Raw genomic sequence first — 12,172 nt, forward strand, 5'->3', positions numbered from 1 at the left:
TGTGCCTGTGTGCGGGGGTGTGCATGCATGTGTGTAAGGAGGGGGGTGAGTGCCTGCGTGTATGGATGTGCGCGCATGTGTGTAAGGAGGGGGGTGAGTAGGGGGGTGAGTGTGCCTGCGTGCGGGGCTGTGCACGCATGTGTGTATGGAGGGGCGTGAGTGTGCCTGCGTGCGGGGCTGTGCACGCATGTGTGTATGGAGGGGCGTGAGTGTGCCTGCGTGCGGGGGTGTGCGCGCATGTGTGTATGGAGGGGCGTGAGTGTGCCTGCATGCGGGGGTGTGCACGCATGTGTGTAAGTGGGGGGCGAGTGTGCCTGCGTGTATGGGTGTGTGCATGTGTGTATGTATGGGTGTTTGCTTGTGTATATGTGTGTATATGGGTGTGAGTGTGCCTGTGTGTGTGTGCATCTGTGTATATATGGGTGTGAGTGTGCCTGCGTGTATGTGTGTGTGTGCATGTGTAAATACATGGGTGTGAGTGTGTGTACGTATGTGATGTGTGCACGAGTGTGTACATACCCACCACTAACAGGCACTGAGACACCCGAACTCCTCTTTCCCAAGAAGGCCTAGAAATGACTCCTGATCGGCCTGGTTCTCTTGGTGGCTGCTGCAGCGGCCTGCGTGTCCGTAGCCCTGCTCTGCGCCCAGGCCCGGCTCCCTGAGCTCTTCTCCAGGCCCTGGGGGCGGCCGGCCCTGTGGCTTTGCCCGCGCGGCTGCTGGCTCCCGGTGGCAGCTTTCCTCTGCCATCACACAGCTAACCTGGAACCCAGGGAGAGCAGCCACGAGACACACTGTAGAACAGTAAGGTGATGGATCTGAAATCATTAGGTTTTTGTTGTATTCTTGAATGAGCATTAAAATTCCTCTCTGGGAAACGTTGCACAGCAAGTGAACAAAGCCCCTGAACAGCCCTCACCCTTCTCCTTAATGCGTGCACCAGAGGGTGCTGTGCAGCGGCTCTGACCGGGAACAGTCACCGTTCCAAAATACATTGAGATTTCATGAAAAAGAAAAAAAGGCAAAAATGCCTTACTGTAGATTTCTGCTTCACTCGAGAGAAAAAAAAAACATGATACTCTTTTAAGCTGCAACAGTGAAAAAAAACGTGAAATATGTGATGTGTTTTTACCAAGTGTCTAAATAAAGGTTTAGTGAGTCACTATGGAAAACAGAAAATCTTTATTTTAAGAGCTGCAGTTTAAGAGGTTTTTTTTTCTTCTTCTTTTTAAATGCAAAGTCTTCCCTTAGAGTTGTAACTTAAACATTTCCCATCAGCTAGATCCTCTCTGGCCTGAATGTACAGCAAATCTGAAATTTTTCAAAAAATACACTCTAAAAATGTGCCGTTTGGGCCAGCAGAATCTGTATGGATGGAGAAACGCGCTTTTATCCACACTCAGAGAGAGGCCTCTGAGTCTCCCCTAAATGTTTGAAGTGGGGGCGCCATCCTGGAGCTGAACACCCAGGGGGGCAGGAGAGGAGGTTCCATCCGAACTGGGGTCTGAACCTGTTTCCCAAAGTCATGGAGGAAGAGGCAGGGGACCACATCACTTGAGTGTCCCACCTGGTGACCTGCAGAGAGATGGCTGTCCCCACGCTGGCCCGGCAGTGCAGCCCCGAGGCAGGCCCTCACTTACTTAATTCCTTATTTTCAAAGAAGACCCTCCACCTTCCTTCCTCCTCCAGACTTTTGCTCCAAAGGCTTCAGTTTCTCTGGTATCTTATGCCGATTAGAGTTGCACCTCAATTTTTTTTAACAAAGTAGAATCAGTTGCCCCCACTTGAAAAGTTAGGTCTAAGTATGAGCTTCAAAGGCCCAGGTAGTTTTCACGGCTCCCACCTTCCCTGTGCACCTCGGGGTCCTATTATTAATGAACTCATTCGCTTCCGTAAAGACAGACATGCAAGTATTCCCAACAACATCTATAAAACTATTTAATGCACTTTTCGAAACAAAGCATCTTACAGCCATAGTAATTGCAGTTTTACTAGAACTTTAAATGAGAAGCAGCCACTTATGAAGTTTTGATGTGGTAGCTGATTAGACAAGTAAAACATACAGGCGCGATTTATGGGGCGGGGCACCCCCGTGCGTGCCAGCACCAGTTCGGCGTGGCTGGGATGGGAAATCCTGCTAGGGACACAGCTTTATGCCACTTAACGGGTTGCAAGTGGTAAAGAGAAAAATGCTGGATTTTACAGGAAAATCATATTCATAAATCTCCTGCAGTGAATTACAGTATAACTCAGAGCTGTCTTTGTTTTTCTGCTGTGACGAATTCCATTCTGTTTCCAGTGTAGAAACGGTAAACACAAACCCTGAAGTGGAAACCGCTTCCACTGTGCGCCCAGCCGTTGGGGATTTTTATCTTCCCTACTTGAGAGTCCGGCTGCTGACGGCCCCAGGGACCTTCTCGGGTGCCCGGGTCCCCGTCCTAGGGCGCTTCTGTCCTCTTGACCCAGGCAGTACCACCTCCCAGGGCTCCCCCAAGGGAGATGGTCCCAAAGGAGGCTGCCCCGCCCTGGGCTGCCCTCGGGGGACCCAGCTGCTCGGCTTTCTTCATTTTGATGTCCTTTGGGGGTGGTTTGTTTTCAAATGGAGAAGGGTTGCATGTTTTCATACTTTAGACATCTGCAATCTATCTAAATGATATCAAAGCACCACATTTTTTCATGTTTTATTGCCCCTGGAAGGGGTTGTTCTCCAGGAGGCCTGCTGTTCCGGGGCAGAACCCAACACCGCCACTTAGCTGTCTGGCCTCACAGGTCCCCCAGTCTCTCTGGGGGTCACTGCTTCACTGTCAGCTGACACACACACTCCAAGGCTGGAAGCTGGGCCTGGGTCTCCTGGGGGGTGGGTGCTCCGTGAACCTGTGAGGTGCCTGCTTCCCCTCGTCACGTAACCCGTCATCCCGGAAGCCCACTTCCTTCTGGATGGTCCCCTGATGAGCTGTAGAGATGACTGTCTCGCTCCCAAGTCCCCAGCCCCTCGGCCGCATCTGGCCGACCACTAACGGCCTGAAACAGCCTCCCCTTGAGCGTGTGGCCCACACTCTAGGCCTGCTTATTTCAAATCCGGATTCTCTGGCCTGATTCCCTTTTCTTGGAAAAGCCCCAGCCAGGTCTCCCTCCACCGTCCATCCAGATGACCTCCCCACTCTGGGGACAAAGTGCCTTGCCTTACACTCTCCACGTAACCCCACGGGCAGCCCCAGAAACTTGCAGGTACATTTGGGTGGTGGCTCACGGGGAGCAGATTGTCTTTCCCCCTCAATGTGGGCCTCGGACACAGGCCTCAACAGTGTCCACACACCCTTCCTGCCGGGTCACCAGGATGCCTGGGGCCGTCCTTCCAGAAGCGCTCATTACTGGACGGCAGTGCCCGCAGTGCCTGGGGACCTCCACGGGGGGCACTCAGGGACGGCCACGTGCCCAGGCCTTGGCTAGGATGTGCAGAGAGCTGCTGGGCATCCCCTGAAGGCTCACAGGTACAGGCCACGACGGCCACCTGAAGAGAAGCAGTTCCCAGGCCTCTGCCCCGGTAGCGAAGAGGCCTGGTACTCTAGGGGCAGCAGTCACACTGCGGGGTGGGGTGTCCCCACCAGGAGGGTCACCCCCTGAGCCGCGCAGGTCTGAGCTCAGGCTGAGAGCAGGCAAAGGGAGTTCAGCTAACTTTGGGGTCCACACAGCATGCGGCCGTGTGTCTGTCCAGGCAGGATGTAGGCCCCAGCCATCCAGACCCCGTGACGCCCTGGGCCCTGGCCTCCTGCCACCAGCTCACGCTCAAGGGTGGACCCCATGCCGCCTCTGGGAGAGGGTCCCCTCCTTCCCCGTCCCAGGTCCCAGGCTCAGCCCCAGCCCAACTCTGTCTCGTGCGGTGCCTTTAGTGTGAGGTGTGCGTCCAGCAGGAAATCCAACAGGTTGGGGCATCCCAGCTCGGGGGCAGCTGGAAGGTGGGCTGGGAAGGGGAATTCCAGGAGTAAAGTAGCATCACCACTAGAAGTCAGACCAAGGCGGCTGGAAGCTGAGGGGCACAGAGCCCCTGGGAGACCAGCTCCCGCCACGGGGGACCCACGGGGCCCGTCCCTTGAGAAGGTTTCAAGGATGACCTGGTTAGAGGTGTTCAGGAGAGCATCTGTGCTGACCAGTTTTATGTGTCAACCTGGCTTGGCCATGGTGCTCAGGTTTTGGTCAAACACCAGTTGAGATGTCGCCGTGAAGGTGTTTCTTAGGTGTGGTCAACATCACAAACAGGAGATGCTGGTGAAGGAGGTTAGGGTTGGTCCTCATGCAGTCAGTGGAGGCCTTCAGAGCAGAGACAGGTCTCCTGAAGGAGAAGGAATTCTGCTCCCAGACTCAAGACCACCACGTCAGCTACTCCCGGGGTCTCCAGGCTGCCCGCTTGCCCTGCAGATTCTGACTCACTAGCCCCCAACATTGCGTGAACCAGTTCCTGAAAATAGATCTCTCTGTCTCCTTCTCTCCCTCTGTTTCTCTGGAGACCCTAAACTAAGGCAACATCCAGAGCCAGAAAACCTCTATGTGGTTGGCAACTGTTTGATTCAAAAGGGACCCCACAGACTTGCTTGGCATTTGGAGGATGGGGGGGTGCCTCTGAATTGTCAGCCTTACCTTTCAAGTCTCCCTCTGGTTTGGACTTCCACAGTTCGGTTGCTAACCCACTTACAACCAATGATTACCCTAGAAATGATGCTAAGCTGTTAAGGAAAGAAACAATTTTAAAAAGCTGAATCACACACGCACACGCACGCACGCACACGCCCATGTGCACGCTGGTGGCACACAGCTGGATGTAGATGGAAGAAATATTTTCTGATAGAAGTCAGGCTTGATAAAAGGAATGCACACTGCCATGTGTGAAAGTACATATTAATAATTAAGCCATGCGATCATTACCTCAGGATATTATTTCTTAAATATCTCTTGCAAAGGCAATATGATTACATATGAATGATATCAATTTTCTACCAACAAAAAAATCTGCAGAAATAGGAATTGAATTACACTGTCCAATTTGCTGTAAAGTTCACTGTATGTGAAGAAATTAATCAAGGCTACCACCACCCATTTTTATGGGAACATAAAATGATGTGAACTTCCATTTTTAATAAAGATGCATAGCACTTTTATGAAGACTGACTAATAACACTATAATGAACTGAAAAGCTACTGATATATTAAGAATGAAAATTTTGAGGAGTGTATTTACTGAGACTTTTTCATGGAAGGCTGTATTTCTCTGAAGTCTCTTTTGCAATCATTATAAACCAGAGGTGGAATTTCAAGGGAGACACAGCCCAAGCACCGTGCAAATTTATCTTCGAGTCATGAAGCACTTGAGTCTGGAGTAGTGTTTGGGCTCCAGGGACACGGGGGTATGTGTGTGGGGGGTGTTCAGGGGCCACCCTTCAGAGCATCAGCGATTCACCACGAATTTCTCGGCCAGCAGCTTCCTGGAACAGAACCCCCGGAAGGTCGGGGATAGAATGTTTAGCTTCTCAGCGTGGCATCCTTGACGCTCCCCTGTCTCTACCCAAATCCAGGAAGGATGGCCTTGTCTTGTATCCAAACCCAGACACATTAACTGTAAAACAAATGCCCTTGACTGATTTTCAAACATGCGTTTCTGAGCTGTGGTTTGTGCCTGCCGTAGCATTTACCAGCTTTGGGCAAGTGGATACAACTCGCATTAGTCTCCAATTAATTAGGAGGCTCTCTGCAGGACTCAGCATACCCAGAAAGCCTGGTCTCAGGGTGCCTGTGGGAAGCCAGGGAAGCACCTTTAAACCAACGACACCAGCACTGGATCCAGAACTATCCCATCAAAGTCATGCAAATCTCGTTTTTTTATTTTTTTCCCCTTCAGAACAAAAAGTGTAACACATGCTTACGGTAAAAATTTGGAAATACAGGAAAATGTAAGGAACAAAATAACAAACCTCCAAAATTCCCTTTCCCGAGATCACATCAATTAACATGTTAAAATTCCTGCGTGTTTTCTTTCCTTCATACACTCATGGTCACACCTGCATGTATCTTTACATACAGACACATATACATGGCTGTTATCAAACCCTCTCACATCTTCTATTACTTTTTAAATTTAATTTTGAACAGTTAACTCATATTCGTAGTTCATAAACCAGAAAATAGAAACTGGTTTTTGTCCTAACATTTTGCTGTGAGCATTTTTCCAGGTCATTAACATTCCATAAACGTGTTTTTCCACGGCTCCAAAGTGCAGTACATATGGGTGCACGTAATTTATGGAGCCGTCCCTCTATGGCTGGGTGCTCAGGTTGTTCCCAGGTTCTCACCTTTGTGACTACTCGGACAGTGAACATCTCGGGCCTGTATTCTTCCTCCAGTTGGATTACATCATAGTCTTTCAAGAGGGGGAGGCGGGGGCAGGCGGAGCCCAGGAGGCCGAGCTCCCTCCACACTGGAAGGACACCTGTTCCCGGCTGCCAGCTCCCGCCTCCGCTGCAGCCCTAAGGCCTTAGCGGGACAGGGGTCTCTCCGGGTTTGATGCCCTGGGGAATCCGACATCTCCCTGATTCCTGTGTCGTTGCTCCGTGAGCGTCCCCTCGATGGTCTGGCGTGGAGAGGTTACACCTGTAGCCCTGGGGGCGGTCAGCCCCTTCCCCCAGGGGCATCTGTGCCCCTGGAAACCTTGCAGGTGGTTACAGCCAGGCCACTTAGGTTTGGGAACCCTCATGACGGTGTGCTCTTCAGCAGGTGAGGAAAGGGACCCGAGCCGCTAAGAAACGTGCCCCAGATTTGCACAGCTGGTGGGCAGCAGCAGCAGGACCTCAGCCAGGTCTTGAGACGGGTGACCCTGTTTCCGTGGGTGCTCAGCTCAGTACACCTGGCTTCCCAGGAAGGTGGCTCTGTTCCCAGCCCAGGGCTTCCCAGGGATCCACACTCTTGTCCTCTTTCCCTGTCCCTCCCCTGCCCTGGCGTCCCTTTCCTTCTTCCAGACACCAGTCACCGCCTCCCTCTCTCTCCTTCTCAGCTCTTCACACTCTCCATCTCTCTGTTCCACTGTCTCTGTGTCTCTCTCAGTCCCTCTGTCTCTGTGTCTCTCTCAGTCCCTCTGTCTCTGTGTCTCTGTGTCTCACCCGCACATTCCCGCAGAGGCGATTCTCTCTGCCTGGAGGGCTTCTCCCCGCTCCCAGCCCCAAGGTTCCTGCGCATGGTCAGCTCCTCATCCTTCACCTTCAAATGTCTCCCCCTCTGGGAATCTTCCCTGACCTTTCCAGACAGAGGTAAATGCCATCTCCTTGGGCCCCGTGGGGGTGCACACAACCGTGCGTCTCCCCTGCAGGCAGTGGGACCGCGGGTCTCAGCGCTCTCGCTGTCCGGGCTCAGCACAGGGTCTGGTCTAAAACAGGCACCACGTGCGTGCTAGGTGAGCAGGGGGTTTCAAGGAAGGCGTTCTCGGGGGAGACAGAGGCCTCTCCATGCTGCGTCGCGAGCAGCCACGTGAAGGACGCTGTCACCACGCCTGAGCGCCAGGTAGCCCCTCTAAGTCCCTCGTGCTGCCTCTGAGGGGAGCTCTGGTTTGGAGTCAGACACGGGCTCCAGGTTAGGAGACCCTGAGCGAGTCCCTTCTCCTCCGGAGCACAGTCTGCCCTTCTGTAAAATGGGAGCAATGTCTACATGCCGCCGTGGTTGGATGGCATCTCGAATAAGTACCTGCTCAAAAGAGAGCTCGGCACTCTACTCGCGTTAGTGGTACGATTGATATTATGTATCAGATCATCCCTGCGACCGACAGAGTCATGTTCCCCCAGAGATGTCCAGGTCTCAATGCCCAGAACTTGTGAACATGTTGCCTTTCCTGGCCAAGGACTGTGGCTAGGATCTGGAGTGTCCTGGGAGACTTGATGTAACCGCAGGGCTCCTCACAGCAGGCGAGAGACCAGAGCAAGAAGGACACGTGACAACAGAAGCAGGAGTCCCAGACAGGGAGGTCGGGAGGTGCTGCATCACAGGCTTTGAAGATGGAAGAGGGCCCGTGGGCCAGTAGGAGGCGTCTAGAAGCTGGCACAGGCGAGGCACACATTCTCCCTGTGGGCATTTGTTACAGCAGCGGTCGGAAACTCCTACAGCTCCCCTGCCCAGGAAGCTTTGATGGGCTCCCATCCCCCATGGGAGGAACTCCAGTCTCCTTGCCGCAACATTTAGGACAACAACCATTTCCCAAACGCCTTCCCCTCCTGACCACACCTTCCCCGTCGCTGCAGAAGGCTAGTCTGACGAGCTGTTTGGCAGTGGGAAAGCGCATCTGGAATTAGGCTCCCAGCCATCCAGAAGCGTGAGGCCGAACCCCTCCACCAGCCACAGAGCTCATTCCAGCCGGTGGTCAGTGGTCCTCCAGGCCACTCCTGTGCCTCGGCCCTGCCTCGGGTCAGCCGCGCCAGCCCTCCACTCAGTGACCCTGACCATCCTCCCCGGGCGTGGGTCTCCCTCGTGTGGGCCCTCAGGGCAGCTTTCGTGGGACACACCGTGTCCTGCTTCCTCCGTGTCGTGGGACCCCCCCGCAACCCCGGCACCCGGCAGGACCTGGCCCACGTCGTCAGAAGGGTGACCTCGTTTACGAGTGGGTAGGTGACTAGCTGGTGGATGAATGATCACTCCAAGGCCACAGAGGTCAGGCAGGTGGGGAGAGCCCCCAGCACATTTCCCCAGGAGACTGGAGGGAAGGTGAGAAAGCAGACGGTCCCCGGGTCGAGGCAGCAGCCTGAGTGGTGAAGATGCTCTCCTCCTGCAGAGATGTACACACTTTTACTTCCCACATTTCTGGAATTACTGGAACTTCCCACAAGCATGTCTTACTTCTGTAATACTGATTTTCAAAATAGAAACAACAACAACAAAATGACCAAGTAAACAGTAAGCCTTACACAGCGCATTAAAATGGCCTTTAAAAAAATTATCCTGAATTCCAGCCCATACACCCACATGTCCCTCAATTTCTTCCCAAAGGGGAAAAAATGGGTTAAATGCTAACAGCTAGGCTATAAACGGGAGAAGCCCACACGATTTAAATTAATGATTTATTCCTTTAAAGATAGCATGGGATCTATCACTGACCTGCAGCATCCTCTATCTGCATATAGCCGTGTAGCACAGCAATATCTGGCAGTGAATATGGAAAAAAAATCAATTTTTCCTAGTTTCAAGCATATCTCCAGAGTCTGAGATATGTCTGGCTTGCTTTTCAAATATCGCTGGGAGGGATTCCAGCTTCCCTCTCCGGGAGGCCTGGGGCCCGCGAGTGGGTTACCTGTCGTATGGATGCTCGTGCTCTTTGTGCAGTGCGTACAGCCCTTCCCGAAAAGGCAGCCGCCCCCCTCGGAGGCGCGGGGCTGGGCCTGGGCGGGTGCGATGATAATTACCATCGATTACCACCACAACAATTGCATTTTTCGTAAAACCACCTCCTCACCAACAGATGATTTTGCTAGCTGCTGTTCTGTTCCTTCTGGCGGCGGAACGCGTCTTCCCTTCCGGGTTGATGTGCCCCGAGGGGTGCAGCAACTCCCATGGGGAGACGCTGTTGCTTCTCCTGGTCGTTTTGGCTGAATCAATAGCACAGCTTTTATTTTTTTTCTCATTGTCTTTTTAAACAACTTGTTTTTTGCAAAGCCTTATGTTCACTGCGGAAATGAGCAAATTTTGTCCATCCATATGGGGTTTAAGAAACCCAACGCCTCTCTCCTTTCTTCCTTGCCTTCTTTACCAAGTGCCAATGTCAGGTGCCTGGGCTATGCACACCTGGAAGGATGGAGCCTCCCAGGGGAGAAGTAAAATATAAGAAATGGATTGGCCCCATCCCTCTACTTCCCCCGTGGAGTCAGTGTACTTCTTGGGTGACGTTTTTGTTTGCTTTTTCTTTTCCTTTTTTTAAAAACAGGTCAAGGGTTTACTCTGCAGTCCTAGCAGTGACCGAGAAATTGAGATGCCGGGCTGCTTCTGCAGGAAGCCCCATCTCAGATAGGCCTGCAGGGCAGAGGCATTGTGGGAGAAGCACCTACGCTCTGGGTCTCACTCAGTGATCAGCAGGGTGGGGACCGTGCTCTCAGTGCCTGGAGGGGGGAGCCACCACCGCCGGAGCTCGCCCCCGGCCTCAGCCATCCTGGCAGGTAGGCAGGGCCAGCAGCCAGTGGCACGGCTGGATCTCAGGGTTCTATCGCAGCCTTCTTCTCCAGAATGTTCTCAGGGTCTGAAGTCCATCCTGAGGGGTTAACTCATTGATGACTCTCTGCAAGCAGAGTGGAGGGAACACGTCACGCCTCTCTGTCGTGAACATTTCAGCCTAAACAGGTGAAATGAGTGAATGTCACGTTAGAACTCCCCGGGAAGAGGGGGTCCGCTCCCCGGTCCCCCCACACACACCTCCTCCCGGGGCAGGCTGACTGCTGTTGTCCTTCCAGAGCCGCTCATATAACTCCCCCTCTGAGCCCCGCCCTCCACCCCAAGATCGGTGGCCCCTACCCCCTCTCAGCGCCCACGTCACTCAGAGGTGTCTGTGCCCATGGTGAGGCTGCCTCAGCAGACGGGGTGGGGTGTGCAGGGGACTCCCGGAAGGAGCACCTGGGCCTTGCATCCCCCTCCATCCATCCATTCATTCATTCATTCATTCATTCATTCCTCACGCTTCCATTCCTAACCATTCACCATCTGTCTGTCTTTGCCAGGCTAGCATTCTGCCTGGGACTTGCTGAGCACTTGGCTAAAGGAGCTGAATTAATAAATGAGTGGGAGAGAATTGTGCAATTTCAGAACTGCCAGAGGCCTTAAAGTGATCTAATCCAGTTCTAACCCAACAATGGCAACTTAGAGTTGAGTAAACGGAGACCCAGAGAAACCGAGTGACGGAATCGTGTCACGTACAACCTCCCCACGGGTGTGCGTTCCCCTGCACCAGCCCACATGTGTTTGTCTACGTGCAGAAAGTACATCTGGGAGAGTATGAACCCATCTGAACAGGGGCTGCCTCGGGTTAGGATCCTAGCTATCAGGGATTTCCTTTGAGTGTGAAGGCAGGACACACATATTTTTAATTTAAAAGACTCAAATATGCTTTTTAAAATAGACATTTAAAAATTTTTTTGTCTTAATGTACTAAAAATGTTTAAATAGACTATTTTTTAGGGCAGTTAAGTTAACAGCAAAACTGAGTGGCCCGTACAGAGATTTCCTACATACTCCCTGCCGCTACGCACCCACACATCCAACCCTCTCTCAAAATCCCCCACTGGGTTCATCTGATGAAACTATGTTGACACATTATCACCCCAAAGTCCATAGTTTACTGTTCACTCTGGCTGCTGTGCCTTCTGTGGGTTTGGATAGGTATCCACCATTATAGTATCATACAGTGCTGTCCACTGTTTCAAATCTTATTCAATCAACCCCCAATCAACCCCTGACAACCAGTGACCCTTTTATTGTCTCCGTAGTTGTGCCTTTTCCAGGATGTTATCTAGTTGGAATCACACAGTATGGAGGCTTTTCAGATTGTCTTCTTTCACTTAGTAAAGTTCATTTATGTCTCCTCCGTGTCTTGTCCTGGCTGGATAGCTCATTTCTTTTTAGCACCGAATAATATTCCATGGCCTGGAGGCACCACGGTTTATCCATTTCACCTCCTGAAGAGCATATGGGTTGCTTCCAAGTTTGGGCAATTATGAAAAAGGTACTATAAACATCTGTGTGCGGATTTTTGTGTGGACATGACTTCAGCTCCTTTATGTAAATACCAAGGAGTATGATCGCCGGATCCTATGGAAAATATGTTTAGTTTTGTTAAGACACCGCCAAACTGTCTTCCAAAGTGGCTGCACCGTTTTGCATTCTCACCAGCAACGAATGAGCGTTCCTCTTGCTCCACATCCTCACCAGCATTTGGTGTTGTCAGTGTTCCCAGTTTGGGCCATTCTAATAGATGTTTTAATGCGTTTTTTGAAGTATAAGCCAAGCTGAATTTCCAGAGTCAGTGTACGTTTAACCAGCATCAGATCAAGAACTGATACATGACAGGGTCCCAGGAGCCCCTTCACCCTCCCAAGGGTGTGCCAGCTCCCAGAAAAGTAAACCACAATTCACTTTAAATGCCAAGGATTCGCTTGTCTATTTG

This window comes from Hyperoodon ampullatus, assembly GCF_949752795.1.
Source record: "Hyperoodon ampullatus genome assembly, chromosome: 13".
Classification (NCBI taxonomy): Eukaryota; Metazoa; Chordata; class Mammalia; order Artiodactyla; family Ziphiidae; genus Hyperoodon; species Hyperoodon ampullatus.